Source organism: Sapajus apella, unplaced genomic scaffold (assembly GCF_009761245.1).
Source record: "Sapajus apella isolate SASKATOON/1434 unplaced genomic scaffold, GSC_monkey_1.0 scaffold88, whole genome shotgun sequence".
In the NCBI taxonomy this organism is placed as follows: Eukaryota; Metazoa; Chordata; class Mammalia; order Primates; family Cebidae; genus Sapajus; species Sapajus apella.
The window spans coordinates 1,089,574-1,111,915 of NW_022437028.1; the positions used below are offsets into that span (position 1 = coordinate 1,089,574).

At 44.6% G+C, this 22,342-nt stretch overlaps 1 protein-coding gene across 5 annotated transcripts in view; it reads right to left on the bottom strand.

Annotated features, from left to right (window-relative positions):
• Positions 1-22,342, bottom strand: part of AUTS2 (activator of transcription and developmental regulator AUTS2) — a 1,216,826-nt gene that overhangs the window by 291,639 nt on the left and 902,845 nt on the right. The gene's annotated exons all lie outside the window — the stretch shown is intronic.

The following is a 22,342-nucleotide window of genomic DNA, read 5'->3' on the forward strand; positions in this document are numbered from 1 at the left end:
GGAAGGCAATGCATGCAGGTTTCCACAGCCCTTGATCTTTCTGTTGGCCTGGACTTCTCTCCAGAGATCCTCAAAACTTGCTCCCTTAGCACCTTCAAGTCTTTGTTCAAATGTCCCCCTCAATAACGCCTCTTCCCATTCACCGCAGCACTCTGTCCACCCCCGTCCCGCCTGCTTTCTCTCCTCAGCACTGATCGCCATCTGACACATGCGTTACGTGTTTTCCTCATTCACTCACCGTTCCCCTGTACTCATGGAATGTCGGGATTCTCGACTGTTTGGACTGCTGTGGCTGGAGCAGTGTCTGATGTGTAGGAAACACTTGTCAACAGCAGAGTGAACTCCTCCTGACGGTCTCTGCATGTCTGAGACCCTGTCCCAGGAAGCTGCAGACCTTGTGCTCTCTGACTGGCTGTATGGAAGATGCCAAGTGTACAATAAATAACACAGGACCTCAGCGGAAACCGAGGGTCCTAGGTCCCTGACTCAGCTATGCCCTTAATGAGCAGGCAACCCGAACTTCTGTCCCTGCAGCTTTAAAATATGGGGAGTACCAAGCGAATCTACCTTTCTGAATGATTAGAAAATGCACATAACATACAGGAAGAACCTTGGAAAAGTTAAAGGCATTCTCCACATGCATGATGACATTATTCTTCAAAGATAAGGCAGTGCTCTCCATTTTATTTTCCAAAAACCGAGTATTCTGTTACATAACAAGAATGTCTAACCATGGTTACATGTAAGGGAAATGACACAACAATCCATCTTGTTCTCTTCTGTTTCAAACTTTGACGTGCCCTAGATAAAGCACCCTGTCCGAAGCCTCAAGAAGCGGCTTTGTGTATGTGTGAGACTGTGTACACGGTGTGTGTGGGTGTGTTTGTGGTGTGAGTGGGATGTGTGATCGATGTTGATGTGACGTGTGCGTGTGTGTGTGAGATGTGTGAATGTGAGGGTGTGTGTATGTATAGGGATGACGGGAAGAGCCTCACAAAACTTCTGCTGCTAAGGGTATATACTTACCCTGACCCATCTCACTCTAGGAGGCTGTAAGCAATGGTTCTGGGGCAAGAAGATTCTAGAAGACTCCTTGGACAGATAAGGGGAATACTTGAAGGGGCTGACCAAGTAAGGTAGACTGAAAACAGAGATTCATACTGGTTCTTCAAACAGTGAGCCCCAAAGGGAACTTTTCATCTGGTCCGTAGTTTAAGTTGGAAAGGAGGTGGACTTTAAATTTGAGCCTTTGAGAGAAGGTTGCTTAACACTGGGCAGAACTGTTCTCTCACTCTCTCCCAGGTGCCCTGGATAACTGAGAGACTTTTGTTACTAGGGTCGGCACGAGACCAAGGAAAATATCACCCCTACTTGTCTATTTATATAAAATACTCCAACCATTTCTGTGTCCTTACGTTTAGGGGTAATAGCCACACAGCATAGATGTTGACGTTTTATGCATGTGAAATAACACAGTAGAAACCTACTTTAAAAAATTACTTTTCTTCGGTGTCACCATGGAAACGGGCCAACATAATCTCTCCACACCTAACTCTGGGGGGTAAGGAATAACAGTGACTGGGGGAAAAAATCAAAACATTGAAAATGCTCATAAATTCTGTTACGTGCCAAAAAATGGAACAAGAGACATTTTTCCTCAGCTTTGGGCTGGGATGTCAACCTGTGATGTTTACTTTTTGAACTTTGTTTGATTTTCAAAACTAAAAAAAATCAACTTGGGAAGTTTAGTGAAGTTCCTGCTAAGCAATAAATCACTTCGGAGCCTCCAGCAGTCTCCAGCCTGTTCTCTTAAGTGGACTGGCGTTGGAGGCTGCAGAGCGAGGGAAAATGGCAGCCAGTGGGAACTGAAGGGATCTGAATGGGGAGGGGCGGTGGGGACACAGGGACACTTGTTAAAAGGAAAATAAAATGTGGGAAGCAGGGCGGTCAGAGCCAGCCACAGCTCCCCTTCTCATTGCAATGATGACTCCCCTCTCTAAAGCACCTACATTCTGGGATTTTCCTCGCCATGGGCCCCAAACAAGCTCTTCATGAGGCTGAGCGTTTGGCTGATTCAACCTCAGGCCCACTATGTTTTTCAAGAGTGATAAAAAAAACAAACAAACCAACCAACAAACAAACAAACAAAAAAAACCATAGGACTCTGTCAGACACTGATTATTTGTAAAATAAATCCAGTTTTGAAAAAAATAAAAATAAAAACACCCACGCCCTGACTCTGAAGGGAAAGATTAGTAGCGATTTCTCAATTTGATATCTGTTTCTTTGGAAATCACTCATGGTTTAAGAAGACAGCTTCTTTGCCATGACTTCTACTTCTCAACTAAAATGTTCCTGGTGGAGACAAGACGGTCACGAAGATCAGCTCTGCAATGAAAAGGCCCATTTTATTCTGAGTTCTTGACTGCTAGCTCAAAGGGGAAGCTGATTTCAAATCATATCATCCCCATTTATTTATTTTAGATTTTAATCTCAGGGATTGCTGACATAAATCCTCACTATTTTCTTGGTTGACTTTTTGGCAGAGAATACTTCTCCTGCCTTATCATTTTACATATACATTTTTCTGGTTAGTGGATTTGATCTAATTGCCTGGAAATGCATCTCAGTTTTAAATATCATTCCCTGCCCCTTCAAAACACTACAGCAATAACTGTGCTTAGTATAGTATAGTAAGATATAAAATAAGTATCTTTTTTGAAAGGAATTAGTAGACCTTCGAAGAATGTTTACTTAATGAACTAGTAGAAATTCTAGGAAAGTAAAGGTTTCTAATATGATTTCTAATGCAGGAATTCTAATTCCTATATCAGAATTCACATCCAGGCTGACACTTATGTTTTGTTAACTCCTCCTAGACTTTGTTCTCTCTCCTTAATTACATTTATATTAATATGTTCTCCCCCAGCTCTTTGGTGGAGCAAGCTAGTATTTTCCTTGACAAATAGAAGTAATCTTTTCCCACCAAGAACATAAAGAAATTCCAAGACTTGGGCAGAATAGAATATAGTAGTGGAACCCAGAGGAGGAATTAAGAAGGCTCTCTGACACAACAAGCCAAATGAGATTTGACTTTGGTGCTTGGTGTCCATTTCTCCATGCACCCGTTCAGCCATCCGGCCTATCAGCCATCCAGCTGCTCCTTGGTACATGCATTCCGCCGAGGTGCTCAGGTGCTACTGCACGCAAGGATCTATTTGAAGAGCTGGACACAGGTAAGACAACCATCTATTCCCCCAGGAGCTCACATACACCAGGGGTCATGTAACATTTTCCCCTGTCCTTTTCTGAGCTCCTGAGAAAGTACCCTCCCTTTGGAAGTGGAAATGTACCTTCTCCCACATATGACTCTGAATTTTTGGTCCTGAGCATATACATTTTGAGAAAACAGGAGGTATGCATCTTTACCAGCAATCACTAGGAATGAGCTTTAAAAAAAAAAAATCAGTGGCAAGTTCCCAACGATAAAACATGAAAAGAAATACAGCACTACGTGGAAGTGGGAAGGGGGGTTATAGGGGAAGGGCAGATAAACACGCATAATGTGGATAAAAATGCAAAAGTTATTATAATTTATTCATTAAATCCAGCAAGAGCGAACAACACTCTCTCAGAAACACCCAACAGAGGGGGCTGCACTTCTAGGACATTCCTCTTCCCCAGCACAGTTTCACAACGCAGCATAAGCGGGGTCCTGGGGTGTTCTCCATCGGTCTTGCTCCAAGCCAAGGCCTTTCGTCTCACCAAGAGGGGGTCATGTCGTTTGCTCAGGCAGCAGTTCACAGTGACTCTCTATACATGGTCTCCTGCAGAGAGCCCTGGGAGTCAGCACTTCTGGGCTTATGGTCTCCACTTTGTCTCTAAGTAGCTACATGACCTTCAGCAAGTCCTTCAGCCTTCCTGAGCCTCAGCTCTTTCGTTCCTAGAGAAAATAGCCACTTCGGCCACAGCTAGCTCCCGGACTTGTGGTAAGGATACAGTAAGAGATCGCATGTGAGAATGTTCTGAAAAAAGTTTAACACAAGTGTGTGATGCTGCTGTCATATGACTAAATTAAATTCCCCACCTGAAGGCATCTCTTTCTCCTTCGTCTTTTCCATCTTCACCCCAATGTTTCTGCCCTGTCAAGTTACTCCCCTGTTGCCAGCGTCAATGCATAACATGAACAGCCAGTACCTGATGGGAGTGGTGGCTGGATTCTCTCAGTGGCTATTTGGGGGAAGGTGAAACCCTCCAATTTATTAAGTAAACAATCTTGGAAGCTTGGAGGACCTAACGAGACCCTCAGATCTCAACTTAGGGTCAGGGAACGCCTGCACCAATGGGGCAATGGCCCCTGTGTCTACATTGCTGCTGCTGTTGGGCCAGGCTGCCTGCAGGCAGTGAGGCAGGCAGGTCTCCACTGGGAGGCATGGGGTAGAGGAACTTCAACCAAAAGAGGAATCCAGATTAGTCAGCCTGAGGAACACAGGCACCAGGAAGGCTGAAAGACACCACACCTGGGCCTGTGATTTGGTAATACAACTAGTGCTTCCTAGGTGCCAGGTTCTGGTCTGAGCACTTTTAAAATACACTAAGTCATTTGGCTGGGCACAGTGGCTCACATCTGTAATCCCAGCACTTCGAGAGGCCAAGGTGGGTGGATCACCTGAGGTCAGGAGGTCAAGACCAGCCTGGCCAACATGGCGAAACCCCATGTCTACTAAAAATACAAAACTTAGCCAGGCATGGTGGCATACACCTGTAATAACAGCTGCTAGGGAGGCTGAGGTAGGAGAATTGCTTGACCCCGGGAGGCAGAGGTTGCAATCAGCTGAGATTGAGCCACTGCACTCTAGCCTGAACAAGAGTGAGACTTCATCTTAAAAAAAATGTGCGTGCACACATGTACACACACACACACACACACACACGCCCACACATGCACATCGTCATTTTATTTGCCACAAGCCTATAAGATGGCACTGTCATTTCCCTCATTTTATGGATGATCACACTGAGAGATGTAAAGGAAAGGGAGCCTGCCCAGGATCCATGTCTGGCTCTTTTGAGTCCACGCTCAGATGAATAATGGGACAGATGAGAGATACAGACAGAGAGATAGTGAGTGAGAGAATAGAACAAGGAAGGCCAGTTGCATAAAGAACAAAGACACAAAGACATGACAGGCACTCCTGCCACGTCAACATCTGAACAGGGGAAAAAACCAAGCCCTGACAGCTTTTTCTTTGCAGTTTAGGACCCTGTCTACAGCCTCATGGCTGATAGGTGCCAGTTCTGTGACTGGCGGATGAAACTCCCCATGCCACAGCCCACTTCTCTCTTGTCTGGGTCTGGAATAAGCCATGGAAGGCTGATACTGACTTGGAAGCTGGAGGTGAGCAGCCAGCTTTGGCAAGCCTCTTCTGCCATGAATATTCAGACTTAATCTTTTAAAAAGAAAGCTCCACTTTCCGAAGCATATAAACTGTGGCAAGGAAGATATCATGGCCTCAGGATGGTATCACATCAGTTTTGAAGTCCCTGAGCCTGACTGATCAGAAGCTAGAAGCTGGCAGGGAGAAATAAAGTTCCCTTACGTTCCAGGGGCTGTGGCCACAGACTGTCACAGTCAGTTACCGGCCCATACTCAACTAGGCTTTGAGCAAGTCCTTTTCAGGTGCCCTGAAAGCCAGGCATTATGCTGCACTGTGACCTGTCAGTCTTGGCATCTATGGTCTAACATGCACAGGAGGCCACCACTCATGGGTGGGAACTCGGCTGGTATAGGGTGCCTTAAACTGGGCTATGCACACAGGTCCTGGGTCATTGTAGAAACCAACAATTCTGGCTCACATCTGGTTCTAAGCAATCTTTTCAGCCCCTGTCTGCTATGGCAACTCCTTCTCCCCACTCCACAAACCCACGTAGAACTAGCAACTTGTTATCTCCTCTCTGCTTGCCAAGTTCCTGTCCTGATAATCCTTCTAACGTCTGTAAGATCCACACTGATAACATCTTCTTCATTCTTGGTATATTGATATTTGTGTTCTTTTTTTTTTTTTTTCATTTGTTTCTTGTTCATTCTAGTTACAGGTTTCTCACTTTTGTTAATCTTTTCAAAGAACCAAGTTTTGGCTTTGTTTTCTCTACTGTTGTTTTCTATTCAGATAATTTCTGCTATTTTATTATTTCCTTCCTCCTTCTTATGCTGGGTTTATCTGTGTTCTTCGATTCCTAGCTCTTCATGGTGGAATTTTGATTTATTTTAGACCACTCCTCTATTCTAATAGAAGCATTCCTCTATTAATGTAATCTAAGACACACATTCCTCTCTGAGGAATCACTTTAGCTGCATGCCATGGATTTTCATTTTCATTTAGTTTAAAATAGTTTTTAATTTCTCTTGTGATTTCCTCTTTGAACCATGGATTTTTTAGAAACATGTTGTTTAACTTCCAAATATTTGGGGTTTTTCTGGGTATCTCATTGTTGTTGATTTCTAATGAACTTCTAGCTTCACAGCTCAGTTCAAATACTCCCCTCACACCCTCCCTCCTTTGGGTCAGAATTGGACCATAAGCTTCATGAGGATATGGGGCCATGTTCTCTCACTTATTTAATGCTGTGCCTCCGGTGATTAGTTCAGCGCCTGCCCACAAGATGGACTCAAGAAACATTTGTCAAATGTGTTGATGACGTCTTCCTGTGTATTTTCTAAATGCTTTGCAACTGTCTGTGCAGCTGAATCAGAGCTGCCGAAGTATAAGTGCGCCTCACTACAATGGGAAACTGGGCACGGCAGGAACCTCATTTTTGTCGTCTCTCGAGGGCTTAGCCCTAGATTGACACATTCTGAAGGATTTTACTGAAGGACACGTAAGCAACAGCTTGATATAGAAAATCTAGGTCTTTTATACAACATTGATGAAAATGTATGATGGGGCTCTTGGTTTAGGGGTACTGATGACATAACCAATGCTATACTTAATAGCGGACACTGGATGGGAAAAAGTCAGTTGCCCCATGAAATAATATGCTTCCACTGTTAATCCATGACATTTATCTAGTTGTTCCTTTTCTATGACTGTTTGTCACAGCAAAACGACATTTGTGTTTTTTCAGTAATTTTCTTTAATTTGTACTATATTTTGAGAATGTTTTCCAGCTTCTTATATTTATTGATTGCTTTCTCTCAGAATGAGTTGCTTTGGGGTCTCAATGTATCTGTGTTTTTTGTTAATGTCTTCAAATTCATTTTCAAAGTAGGAGGGATCAATCACTCATATAATCAATCAAACAGGTTGTCAATAAAATTTCACTGAATACGACTGTCATCATCCCATTAGGAAGCTAATTAGAAACCTTATCTTCTAGTGCTTAGTGAAGAAAACGGGAACTTTTCCTGCTACTAGGGAATGTGATGGGAAAAGTGGGCCCCTGGGACAGAGGTGGGACTGAGGGCACGGTCAGCTACGTGGCCGACTCACCTTGGGAAAGGGTTCCAATTTTAGTGTGTGTGCTGCTGAAGCCAGCCCGGGAAAGGGTTCTAAGAGCACTGGGCTGGGGCTCAGTTAATTAGTTCCAGTGCTTCCTTCTTCCCTGAAGTGATACACATCTTCCCTTAGGCCATTTAGGAAGGCTGAAAGGTCCTCCTAGGAAAGGAGATGCGAATGTTTGGGAGCAGGAGGAATCCTGAGAGCTAGGACGACCCTGAGGCTCCACTCAGGCTGGCCCACGAGGAAAAGTGAGATCCAGAGAAATGGCTGAGGACAGCAGGTTGCTGGAGAAAAGAGGCCCATTAAGGCATGGCCCGCAGCTTTTAGGGACATGAAGGTCTGACTGAGGGGAAAGAACACCAGGGCTTGGAAGTTAGGGGACAGAACTGAGAAGATACACCCAAAAGAAACAGAAAATGAGGACAGCTCCAATGAGGGGATTACCGCTCACTAGGTCCATCAGTGTGCGTGGGAACAAAAGCCCCGGCCTCCTTGACGGCACCTGGCACACTCTCCAGGCCGGGCAGATGAAATGCTGGGAGCCAAATGACAAACAGAAGGAAATGCCAGCTTTCAGAAATCTGTCCATAGCCATGCTGGCCCCCAGCACTCCTCAGCTTAGAGCCCTGGGCATGGGGGCTTGTGAAGTGACTTCCCAGCCCTCCAAGGACAGCTGTTCCGCAGGTCTGGCACTGCAGCGTGGCCTCCCCGCTTTGCACAGTGGCTTGCTAGGCCTTCCCATTGCTGGGTTCCAGCAGCCCCTGGGAGGGGGTGCCCATGGCGTTTCAGGACCGGGCTCCGTTTTAAGCAGGAAGCATTTGCCCAGAACACCAGGCTTGAGGATGCTGTCCCTGGAACCCTCTGTGAGGTCCTCCCTCCTGGCCCACCACCGCCCAGCCTTCCGTCTGCTCACCCCTATTTTAGCAGCTAAAGGCATGCACACCGAATGCTTCCTAATTACTACTTTCATGGCAGATGCAGTCATTGCCTTGGATTTTTACTGCCATTAGTTTTCCTCACCGATTTATCCTTAGCTACTCTCCTTGAATCTTGCTCGCCTCCCCTGAGCCTTTCCTCCCCGCTCCTCGGGCTTGTCAGCACGCCTCCAGTCCCCGGGAGAGACGGCAAGCCTTGTAGAGCCCACTGCGCAAACACACATTCCTATTCATTTATCACATTTAGCATGCGCACTTCCACTCTCATCAAAACCGGCCCCAGCTCGCTAACTCATTTCCCTCTCCCAATTACAAATTAGTCCATTAGGCTGTCTGCAGTAGGCCCTCTGTTGCATCTTGGTAATGGCTTCTGAGATTTCCATCATAATCGTAATGGCTCCCTATGCAGCCATGAGGGCAGATGGAGGCCGCTAGTGGGTAATGAGCTATCACGCTACCAAAGGGCACAGCCCTGGGCTCATTATTTAGTCTTGGCTGTTTTGTGAAAACAACAAGAAAGGTAAAATGCTGAAGGGAACACTTTAGCATATTAAATTAACACTTCTTGAAAATTCTCTCTGTAAACACGCCATATTTTCCCTTTATGCAACATCCCCAGTGCCGGAGCACACTATGGAGGGCTGGCCGGGCGGGGGGTGCGGGGGAGGAAAGGAGAAGGATGAGGGAAATGAGTCAGAAAAAGGAGGGCAAAACATGTCACTCAAGAACGTTTCACAACGTGCCGGAGAGGTCTTCACTGAGCGGCTACCGTCCCCTCCCAGTAACACTCATATCATACCAACTCCCTTGCCTCCCAACTAGGGAGGGGCTGCCCTCAGCACCCAATCTCACTCCAGGAGCCTCCGTCCCTGAACACCACTCTACCACACGCCCACAGGGAAAGTCTCTGCAGGGCCGAGACAAGGTACTGTCTAGATAGCATTTATTTTTATTTATTTATTGTTTAACCCAGATGGAGTCTCACTCTCTTACCCAGGATGGAGTGCAGTGGCGTGATCTCGGCTCACTGCAACCTCTGCCTCCCAGGTTCAAGTAATCCTCCCACCTCAGCCTCCTGAGCAACTGAGATTACAAACACGTGTCACCATGCCTGGCTTTTTTTTTTTTTTTTTTTCTTAAATTTTTAATAGAGATGGGGTTTCGCCAATTGGCCAGGCTGGTCTTGAGCTCTTGACCTCAAGTGATCCTCCCATCTCAGCCCCACAAAGTGCTCGGATTACAGGCATGAGCTACGGTGCCTGGCCAACAATAGCTAACATTTATTAAGCACTAACTTTGGCCCAACACTGCACTAAAAAGCACTTGATATATACTACTTTTAGTTCATTTAACCTTCACAATGTCCCTAGGTGACAGGGATACTGCTGACGAGAAAACAAAACATGAGCAAGGTTTGGTAACTTCCCTAAGGGTACAGGGAGAGACAAGGATGTGAGCCTCAGCAGCGTGACTAGCAAGCTCACACCCATAACCCTTGTGCCCTTAGCACTGTGCTCTTGGAAGACTGGGGTGGCATCTTTCCTTCTAGAGCTGACCTCTCTAGATCTCCAGGAGCACTGACATCACCTCCCACCAAGCTTCTTGCATCCTTGTGGTAAGGTTTACCTGGCAGAGGCAGACTTCTGATTTAATACATTTATTTTCCCTAATGTCATAAATTCTTGCAAAACAGTTTATCCCCAATGCCCCTTGACCCTCAGCTTCATTAGGTTTTTTCTTCACCATGTGACAGCCTTTGGTTGCCAGTGCTTAATTTTTCAATGCAGAGTTGAATTCAAGCTTCTCAGAATACGTCTCTTCAGGTCTCCTGTCTGGAGGAAGAGCTGGCTGCAGCTGCAGCCTGCATGGCGATCCAGGTGCCAGCACCCTCGCTGGACAGAAATGAACAGCAATCATAAAGATCACAATCATAAAGAGGGAAATGTGACAGGAACACACAGGGTCCCCTAATGGGAGCCAATCCAGGTAGAGCCCACAGTGGTTTTGAAAAAACACAGGTGTGAGTCTTGTGAAACCGGAGGTACTTTTATTTTTTTGAATGGCTTAGAATTTTATTTTAAAAATTCAATAGTTTTATGGGGTACAGGTGGATTTTAGTTACATGGATAAGTTCTTTAGTGGTGATTTCTGAGATTTTGGTGCACCTGTCACCCGAGCAGTGTATGCTGTATCTAATATGCAGCCTTTTGTCCCTCCCTCCCCTCCCTCCCTTCCCCCGAGTCCCCAAAGCCCATTATATCATTCTTACGCCTCTGCATCCTCATAGCTTAGCTCCTACTTATCAGTGAGAACATACGACATTTGGTTTTCCATTCCTGAATTACTCCACTTAGAATAATGGGCTCCAGCTCCATCCATGGTTCTGCAAAAGCCATTGTTTCATGGCTGAGTAGTATTCCATGGTGTATATATCCCACATTTTCTTTATCCACTTGTTGGCTGATGGGCATTTAGGTTGGTTCTGTATTTTTGCAATTGTGAATTGTGCTGCTGTAAACATGCATGTGAACATGTCTTTTTTTATATAATAACTTCTTTTTTTTGGATAGATATGGAGCAGCGGGATTGCTGGATCGAATGGCAGTTCTACTTTTAGTTCTTTATGGAATCTCCATACCGTTTTCCATAGTGGTTAGAGTAGTTTACATTCCTACCAGCAGTGTAGAAGTGTTCCCTGCTCACCACAACCACGGCAACATCTGCTATTTTTTCACTTTTGAATTATGGTTATTCTTGCAGGAGTAAAGGGGTATCTTACTGTGGTTTTACTTTGCATTTCCCTGATAATTAATGATGTTGAGCATTTTTTCATATGTTTGTTGGCTGTTTGTATATCTTCTTTTGAGAACTGTCTACTCAAGTCCAGAGGTACTTCTTTTGACAAAAGTTTGATAAATTATAATAGGGTGGAGATATTTTCAAAAGGCTTTTCTCCCTGCTTTCAAGTCAACTTAAACCTTTCCTAAAATGCTTAAGGTTGATTCCAAACCTAGAATCTCATTATTCTTCACCAGCTCTTAAATCCATTACCACACTGTTTCCCTCTAAAGGGCAAGAAGGCCTTTCACATCTACTGTCTCATGGGTCCCCACAGTGGCACTGGGAGCCCCTGGGGAGGGTGTAATTATCCCCAGGACACTGAAGAGGGAGGTAACTAGCTTGTCTAAGAATGAGAATGAAAGCTGAGACCCTGAGTTCCCGTCAGGGGCTAACCCCGGCCACCTCAGAATTCCCCTGGTGGGTTTGCAGCTCCGGAAGCCACAAAGGCTCTTCCAAACAAATCCCTTCGTGTTCTGACCACAAAACATGAGGTCAGTTTGGAAAAGCTGACTTCTAAGAGTGGAAATGGCCCAAGTCCAGAGTTCAGAATGGGTCTCGGGGTAAGTGGAGTAGAGAACCAGCCAACTTTGTTGGGCTGTAAAATGCAAATTTATGAGCTGTTTTTGTTAAATTCCGATATGGATTTTTGAAAATGAAAAGGATGGATGGTTAGATGGCAGCAAGATGTTTAATCAATGTCATAAAATATAACATTCATTGGGCTTCTAAAATGAAATTAATAATCTGTGTAGAAGTATCATTAGGAGATAAGCGACAATTCAGGCTTTGATTTGTAACTTGCAACAAATCTTACTTCCATAATAATTCAAGCATTTTTAGGGATATTCATCTTTATTAAAATATACCCAAGCTTTTGCCCCTCTGCTTCACAATCAAGCCTTTCTTTCCCTTCAGGGCAGACCACTAAATAAAAAAGGATACATTATCATATACATGCTTTAAATTAATGAAGACAGAAATATCATATTTAAATTAAATCAGGATTTCTCACTTGCTGCTTATCAGGGGAACTTGGCTATCTTTAATAAGTTTTTTTTTCTTTCTCCTTTTATCTAAGACACTGGGCTTGAGCTGGCTCTATCTGAGCTGATGAGACATCTCACTTTCATTCAAAAGGCTAAAGCAAGGGATAGAGCACAATCCCGTTCTCCTACATAAATCCTACAACTGGAAAATAATATTTTAGGGCTGAAAGGGATTTAAAATCTCCTAGCCTTAGCCCTTCATTTTCCAGATGAGGAAACTGTGGTCCAGAGAGGGATACCACAATGACAAACCAGAGAGCCGCCCGGCTAAGCACACAGGTTGCCCACCTCAGTGCCACTCAGTCACGTCTCCCCTTCACTTCAAAATCAGGACCAAATGGGGGAAAACAGAAGCTGGACTCTGACAAAGCTAAGTCATGGGCATTTGCAGTCCCTTTTATTTTCTTTGGTTTATTCTGGAAGAAGGAAGCAGAGGAGCATGACTGACTGTCAGGGAGGAAAGTCAGGAACTTCTCAATTCACACGCCTCACCGTAGCAGGTTAAACACTGCGTACATTCATCCTCATAATGTAGCCCTTTGCTTTTCACGTGGGCCTAGGTGGGGAGCTCTCCAGGTGGGGTGGCTTTCCCCTTGGGGATAAACTAGAGCACAGAGTAGAACACAGCCATGAGCTGCCCTGGTGGGGAAAGGCTGGCAGCAGAGCTCTCAAATCAGGCTCCCCGGGAGGTGATGTGCCCATCTGTTCCAAGTCCCTCTGAAGCTTGATCTCCAACCCTTCGGTCAGTGTCCTCCCTGTCTCCAACGCCCCACACAAAGAAGGGACCATGCAGAGTTCATATTTAAAAATACTTGGCAGAAAAAATAAACAGAAAAATAGATCACATATGACACGTCCCAACCACTATGAGCTCCATATAATTATCCTTCTCTGAGTAGATAAAAATAGAATTCCATACTTAGGAATTATATTACACACACACACACGTGCGTATATATATACATTCATATATATTTACCTCTCTCTCTACCTGCCACCTCCTTCCTGTCGTTTCAGAACTGTCAGAGTGAACAGCAGCGATGCGGCGGCATACACAGGGCTTCTTACTCTTACTGAAGCAGCCCGCTTTCAAGCATGAAATTTCATTTAGGATTCATGGAGACTTTGGGATAAGCACAGTTTTCAGAGTCAAGAAAGGTAACAAATAAATATCATCTTCATTTTCATGTCACCTGCAGAGGCCATTCCCCCAACTCCCTCTTATCCCAATACGTCCCGATTCTTTGTCTAGAATAGCATATTATAATCCTGTGGAATCCGAGCCTGCGCCTCAGCCACCCCTTAACATAAAGAGAAGGTGACCCATTAAAATACTAAATGTCCAGCAACTCCTCTAGGGCTGTCTTAACATGTAATCATTCTCTCCGTCTTTCACCCTTTTCCTTACCCAAATTCCTTTCTCATCATTGACCTCTTACAAAATTGCCCTTAAGTAGGATCCTCCCCCACTTTTCAAAGTGTGATAGGGGCTAATAAGATGAGGAAGCCACAGAGAGTACAGGAGGAGGACGAAGCGCCCCAGAGGTGGGGAGGAGGACTACGGGGGCCTTACGCGAGACAAATGGTGGCAGTAAATCCCCGTGCCCTTACAGCTTTGTCCGCCAGAGGTTTTAAGGAGGAATGCTTGATGTGTCTCACTGAACACTTTTTCCTAAACCCTGAAAATTTCATTACCATCATTTATCTTCAAAGAAATCAAAACGTACCCCATCCCCACGTCCCATGGAAAGGTTAGGTCTTTTGCTCAAGCCTACGGACTTTAACCTCATAAATATTCCCAGCTATAAGATCTTATTAAGAAGGTATGTCTCCCAGGAGCATAAAACCATCAAGCTGTAAATTTTATTTAATTTCCCATGAGATCTTATGGCCTCATACATATAATTAGAGTGCAGTATAGAGCACTTTTTTGTGTTTTGTCAATAAATCACCAGGGAACAATCAACGTTTAAGAGGACAAGCTTTAATGATTTTTCAGACCCCTAAGCAATCGTGCCTCCACAATGGCAAGCCAGTCTTTAACCTCACCTAACTAGGACTGCGGACTGTGGCGTCAGATAGGACCCCAAACACTTAATCCTATTAGATTCCCCAGCCCAGACAATCATGGCACAATACACAGGGGACGTATTGATTTTGATGTGGCCGACAGAGAAGACAGGCCGACCTACTGACAGTGCTTTATTAAGTGTTTACAAATTAAATATCTGAAGGTCTGCAGTAGGCCCAGCTCAGTTAAACGGGCCTGGGTGAGATGTGTTGAATCCAGGAGGCCTGGGTAAATGACAGGGCAGGACCTACTCCCTTGACTTCTGCACCGGCTTTTCCAGAACGTTAGGATGCTGTGAGAGAAATTCTCTACAAGTAATTTGATGTTGTTTTAAAGCTCGCTTTAGAGATGACCACAGGAGTTGACCACAAACTCATCACGTGGCATTTATTCATGTCAGAACATGGTTGTTCAATGAAAGCACCAACTTCTGTCTCCCTTGGTCAGGACTCCAGAAAACAAAATCCTGCCCCTTCAGGTTTCTCGCTGCACTGTGCTTTCTAAGCACACCTGCAACCTGGCACATAGGCACGAGCCCTTCATTTCACATTTGTCCAGACAGCTGAACCAGTTTAGCTGCTTTCCTTGCCTCCCTTCCCTGCTCAAAGTTATTTAAAAGCCTCCAGGTTTCTCTGCCAGGCATTCAACGCTTGCTGCAATCTGTACTGGGTGTGCTTCTCACAGCGTTTTTCAACATGAGCCTTCAACTCCCACTAAATTCACCTCAGAGCCTTTACACGTGGAAAGGAGCGATGTGCATGTCTCACCTCCGTATCTTTCCTCAGCGGTTTCTCTCCCTGCAAAGACTAGTCCCTGCCCCAGCTGAGCAACTCACGTCCCACCCAACCTTTCAGGCACTGCTTAAATTTCTCTTCTTCTTTGAAGCCTTCTCTGATCTTCCTAGAAACGATTTCTGTGAGTTCCTAAGCTTATCATTTCCTGGTGGTCCATTATGTTTTCTAATGTCTGTCTCATCTCCTCAACTAGAAGGAGCTTCCACTACTCATCTTTCCCCTGTCTCCTGCCTCACAGGTATGGGATCCTGCGCAGAACAGGGCTGTGGACTACCTGACTCGCTGCCTGACTGATGAGGTGCTCTTGGGTGTCCGTATCATCTTATGCCCAAGAGCACCTGATCCCAAGATGCTCAGGAAATGAGGATGCAAAGATGACCTGAGGCATTCCCCTTGTGGATTCCCCTCCACTCCTTTGCCCAAAATGTCAAGAAGGACGATGGAATGAATGAGCCTTAAGAACTTGCTCTGTTCTGTGACTTTATGATCTGTCAAAATAAGAATGCAAGGATACAGGCATGTAGATTGGCAAAGGCATGGATCTTGTTATTTTGTCAACTTTTTTTTTGAGCTATTTTGTCAACTTTTTTCTGACCCTCAAGGTGAGACACGTACTGAGCTGCACGTGTTAAAGTACAACTGATGGTGCCAATTTGTCTCACACTCCTGGCTCACAGTTGTCCTGTGTGCATCTGCACATGCACATACACACACACGGGGCATATCTGTCTAGTTTTTTTCCCTTGATATCACTTATGAGAAACCCATTCCAGCAGTGTAATAAAGGCTAAGAACAACTGCAGTGAGAGAGAGATCTGCCAAGATAATCCGGCCTGTTCCTTGCCTTCGAGCAATCCGATACCCTTTTAAAGTGTTCTCAAACAGCCATACCATACTCTGCCTCGGACAACACAATTTGCCATATTTTGGGAGGACAGTCAGTGCTGAGCACAGTGCCTGGAACACAAGAAGACCTCAAAAAATGTGAGCTATTATTATTCAAATCACCTTCATTATCCTCTATCTGCCCTGCACTTACCTGTCACACTCTTATACCTTGGTCTCTCTAGGCCCTGGGTTTTTCAAATGTGCGGTGAAAGCAGATTTAGGCTTAGCACAGTGGTGAGGGGAAGCCCCAGGGACTCAAACCCCCATCTTTGTTTTCTAGATTAGGCTTTTCTTCCACATCTGATATAAATTGAAGAAGAGTTGAGCAGGCAAAAACAGTCTGAAAAACCAATGCCCTCAACCAAATCTCTAGTCTTTGGCATCATCTTGTTTTCAAGTACTACGTGATGTTGTATATGGCAAAAGTGATTCATGCTGGTGAACTGCAAATCCATCAGCACGGTGGAAGAAAAGCTGTTCAATGCATCATGAGGAACGGCTGCTCCACTGTGTCTAGGCTACTCATGGTGGGCAGGGCTTGCGGTTGACACTGTGGACTCCAGGGAAGTGGCACGTTTGGGAATGTGGCTGGTGTCTTTCAGGGAGAAGTGGCAGTCAGTGCTCACTGTCCTGGAGAAAGGCATCATGCCTCAGAGCATGCCCCTGAAGGGTCAGGGGCGGTGCTGGGCTTCAGAATCAAGCTCCATAAAACAAATGGCTGCAAATGTCCTTTCCCCAACCTTACAATGCAGTAATTCATAAAACCCTCCAAGGAACATTTTATGGCTTTATATTAACGTTCATTTAGGAAAGAAGTGAAAAGGGCATTGTCAAGATTTTAAAAAATCATTAAAAAGGGTCCGCACTTGGGTTAACAGTGATACCTTAGCACAAAAAATGGACTGATATATCATAAAAATTGTTTTAAGATACTATTTTTTTCATCATTTTTATACGACCTCCTTTTTCTCCACACTTAACTACTGAGATAAAAAAAAGGTAGACTGGGTAATTAAATTTTCTCTTCATTTTCATCTTAATTCAATAAATATTAATCAAGTATTTATAATATGCCAAGTGCTATGTTAAGGGTCTGGCGACATAATATCTAATCTCCACTTTCAAGGAGCTCAAAGTCTGTAGATTCATTTAAAATAATAAAACAAATGAAAGTAATAATTATCTGTGTACATGTGCAATCATTTATGATGATCTTATACGTATTAACTTGATTTTCAGTGTTTTGTAACCAGTTTGCTAATAAAAAACTGGAGCAAAAGGATAAAAAACACAAGTAATCAGCACCAGTAATGGGAGTAATGGGCGAAGCACCCTTCTCCGTGCTGGAGGATGGCGTGAAGGACTCATGAGCGCCCTAAAAGAAGTTATGGTCTTGACAGAAAAAGGTGGATGACATTGGTGGTGCCATCATATTTGCACATATGGGTAAGAAAAGGATAAATAGTGTTGAGGGGGTTGGGTAAATTTAAAAAGGAGAGAGAGAGGGGAACCACTTCTGGGTGGTAGTTTTTTAAGAGCCTCCTGCAAACAAGGCAGGGAATCCCTTAGTCATTCCTTCTTGATGGGTGGATTCTCAACCCCTGAGTATAGGATGCTTTCCTCAGTGGGAAACACACTTGTCAAAGCAAGCACCTGAATGGGAGGCCTCCGTGTCCAGAGAACTGTTCCACTAGCATGACGTCAGAGTGAAGGCTCTATTAGAAGAATACACACTGAGGTTCAGCAGTAGGTATTTCTGGGCGGTGGAATTAGGAGTGATCTTTATTTTCTTCCCTGTACCTATCTTTATTTTTGGTATTGAACACGTCTTACTTTTATAATAGAAAAGCAATCCATGCTGTTTTTCAGAAGGTTAACAACCAGGACAACAGAACATAAAAAGGAGGAAAGAAAATAAGATTGGGTCCGCAGAGCAGTCCAGGTGCTAACAGCACCCTGTCAGCTAATGCTCGTGCTTTTCACACTCAGCTCTATTGCTGTGGACAGTCACAGCAACTCTTCCCAGGGGACTCTTGGTGCCACGCTTGCTGGCACATCAAGGGTCAGAACCACGCTCACGGCTCCTCATCTGTAGGGCAGCAGCTGTAGACCATCACTGCTGACCCTGGTCAAGTTGAGAGGACGGTGGGAAAGGAGCAGAATGGTGAAAGAACAAAGTTTTTTCCCAGGAAGACCCAGTATCTTTGGTGAATAGGTGGAGTGTAAGCTTATCTTTTGCTATTTTGTTGTTTCTGAGCTTGGGAAGGAAAGTAAACTTGTGGATTCCCAGTACACATCAAGCTTGGAGGCCTTTTAAGCACATCATTTGACAATCACAAAACTCTCTCACGTCCTTTAAGTATGTTAATGATCAGAGATTTAATCTATATTCTTACCTAGCTTGCACAAACCTATAAATAGGCTCATCTCAGGGTTATTGCTGTTATAAATTAATTATGGAAATGTCAACCAAATCAAGTACATGCCAGCAGAGTAATGGGAGGGCAGCGATCCACTGAGCAGAGGGCGATTCTGAGGATGCCGTCTGTGCAAAGGTCGCCGCCTCTGGCCAGGTTCCATCAGCTTCCCGGGAGTTTAACCTTGAAGAAGACACACCGGGTTCATTTCCTCCCGAGTCATGGAGGAAGGCTGGAAAAGTGACTTCCATGACTAGCTCAATGCCTTCCTCGTCATAGAACCTGTTGTTTGTTTTCCCTTACTGGGAACTGTAGGCAAATTTGGCAGGGCTGCCTTTTTTCAAATAAGATGACAGATAATCTGTAGCTTATCTCTATTGGGCTAAAGTTAGCTACACCACTACCCCTCACTGATCCCACTGTTGGCAACTGAAAAATATGGCTGGGAAAGGAAAAGGTAGTAACTACTGATTCATTTGAAAGGAATGTTTTCCACAGAGAGGACACAACTGTTCCCATGAAGCCTGGAGCCAGCCTGGAATTGTTCAAAGGTGTTGGGAGGTCAAAATAAATTGTGTACTTGGGCAGCAATTTCTTTCCACAGGTCAAAATAGCGAGACTTTATCCAAAGTAGCATATCCTAGAGGACTTACAGGAAACTCAGAAAGACCTGGCATTCTCACTGAGAGAAGGGAGAGGCTATTTCAACTGTAAATCGCTCCCCTTTGGGAGGTGTTGTGGAGTCTCCAGCTCTGAACACAGATTTCAAGTTCTGTGGCTGAGGAAGGGATATAACACTAAACTCACCATAATCACAGTTCACTGAGTGCTATCAGGCACTGTGCTTTGCATTCATATTCAAATATTACAACAAATTTTTGAGCTAGGTATTATCCCACTCATTTTATCAATGAGAAAACAGGCCCTGAGAAGTTAAGTAACTTGCCTAAGGTTACAGAGCTTGTTGTAAGCAGGTAAAGTCAGAATTTGAACCCAGGTCTGTTACTAAAGAGATAAGCTCTTAACCATCGTAATATACATGGATATGCTTTAGTCTGAGTACACTCAGCACATAGCTTATTAACATACACATACTTTTATGCCATTATTAACAAGCTACTGGCACGTGATCCCTTCAATTTTCTTCTGTGTGGGGCAGATGTCTTTGGACAACTCCTTTCTCATTCTCACACCAAGGTGTTGCCTGTGCTGGAAGGACTCTGTCTCTGGTCTTGTTTATTAGCAGTAAACAATATGGTTAACCCTCCTTAATATATTTAAAAGGTTGGTGGTGAGCAGGGCACAAGGGTAACGAGAGAGAAGTGAGAGGAGAAACTCTGAGCCATTGGCACCCATGGTGAGCCTCACGTGAGGCACAAGGAGCTGTCTGAACCCCAACACTTTGTACTCATTGCCTTGGACAAATCACTTTTCCTCATTCTATGGACAAGAGAACTGAGACTAAGACTGCCTAGCACCATCTACTTTGTAGAGTTGTTATGGGGATGGGTAAAAACATATGTAAATATCCAAGATAGCTAAATAATGAGTCATCATGATCATGATAATCTATACTTACATTTTCCTGGCCCAGATCCTAAATGGAATTGTATTACTGGTTGCCTTTTCGTTTTTTCCCCCAAAGAGGGTCTCACTCTGTCACCCAGACTGGAGTGCAGTGGTATGATCCTGGCTCACTGCAGCCTTCCCCTCCTGGGCTCTAACAATCTTCCCACCTGAGCCTCTGGCGTAGCTGGGACTACAGGCATGCACCACCATGCCTGGCTAAACTTTTTGTAGAGACAGGATGTCACCATGTTGCCCAGGCTGGTCTCAAATTCCTGGCCTCAAGTGACCCGCTCACCTTGGCCTCCCAAAGTCGATTAGTAGACTTTTCATGAGGCTTTGTCTTATCCCCATTTAGACTATACATTTCCTGAGGGCAGGATGTCTTATTTACACTGGCTGTACCCCTTAAAGCACTCAGCACACAAACTTCTTGATCAATAGTATATTTCTTTTCAGATGGACTTAGTGAGTTGTAATTGAGCATCACTCTATGTGAGGCACTGTGGGGAAAAGCAACGAAGTTTAGAAGTGATTGAATGCTGTGGGGGAAATAGCCAAGTAGAAGATGTGATCCCAGCCGTTTAGGTCTTTAAATGGAGCTAGAAGCACTAGGGTAAGAAGCACTAATGAGAAATAAAACTAGTCAACAGTATGATGGGGAAAGGTAGGAATGTGGAAATGCCCTGATGTAATAAAGAGGGAAAGATCACTTCTGGCTGGGAAAGACTTCATGACAGAAGAGGGACTTGAGTTGAACACGAAGGATAGCAAGGACTGGATTCAGTTTCACTCAAAGATCTTTACTAAACCAGTTCCCCTCCTCCTCAAGTGAAAAGTGTTGCATGTTAGGGACAGGTGAGGTTTGCATTCCTATAAAAAAAAAATCTCAGAATGTGCTGTCTCTGGACACGGGGCAGAGAGAGTGTAGACAGGAGGCCCTCCTCACATCAGAATGGCAGATATCCAACAGGTCAGGCCCCTGGGCAGAGATCCAGGAGTTCAAAACCTGACACACACACGTCTTCGGAAAGAGAACAATGAACAAACAAAAAAGCAGATATAAATGTCACTGCCCTCTACGGTAACCTGATTCTAGGAAGGTTACAGGTTTTGTTTCAGTGGAGATGGAGACAGGCTCCCAGATCTCCCCAAAGGAGTATGACCAGACCTGAACCGAGGGAAAGGAAAACATACTGTTTCCTGATCAACAGCTTCCATCATAAAGTGCTTTAGGGTCTGTTTCCTGGTCCCTCACAGTGGGTCCTAATTAAATGGGTTTTCCTGCATGAGTTCTTGCATCTCTGGGGATGTCTATGGCTGACAGGGAATAAAACTAAAGGCTATAAAATCATGATCGTGAACAACGGCTTAAACTAGACTCAATGGCTTAAACTAGACTGCCCACCCTAGACGGTGCTTTTCCTAAATAAGATGAATAAATGAGGTAAATAGAAAGGAGTTTTATATGCCTCCATGGGCAGTTATACTTACATTTTCCTTATTTCAAGAGGTAAGAAGGCTACACTTTCAAAAGCCAGGCTTTGAGCAGATGTATCATGAGCTCTGAATACTATGTAGGATGTTTTAGGGAGAATGAGGACCATGACTGTTCTCAAACAAAGAGAAAAGGAACTGAGTGAGTCTGGAGTTGGCCTCTGGAGGCATCTGGACCTGACTGAGGGTCTCCCAGAAGGCTGGGCTTACTAAGTGCTGCAATGATACAGGCGCAGAGGGCAGGTGGGGACGGCTGCCCTGGGGGGGGCACCACAATGAAAGCAAGTAAACTTTATCTTGTGAGTCAGATTACCTAATTACATGTTGCCCTCTGTGAGAATTCTTTGGCCCGCAGCCTTTAGATCAGTCTTATTTAAATGTTCCACCCTGTTCTCCAGTGCACCATTTGTAATTACAGGAGCTTCTGATGCCAGAATGCATTGGGGGTTGCAATACCCCCTGACGCCACTTTGGTCTGTGGTAGATGATTCCTGAGGGGTAGCTGAGGCCAAGGTGAGTCTATGGGCAAAAGAGTTGGGGCTACAAAGTTTAGCAGATTTTTAACACATGGGAAGTCTCTCTCCTCTGCCACGCTTGAAGAAGCTGGGATGATTTTATCTGGGGAACTAGCAGATTTCCTTGAAATGTCTGATCTGGTAACACAGAACCCTCACCATTGAGAGGCATCATTATGTCTAATACCTGACACCCTGGACACATATGGGGTGGAACCGGGCATGCCCCCGCATGTTTGATGCTCTCGCTTCTGTTAAGAGGAGATCCTACCT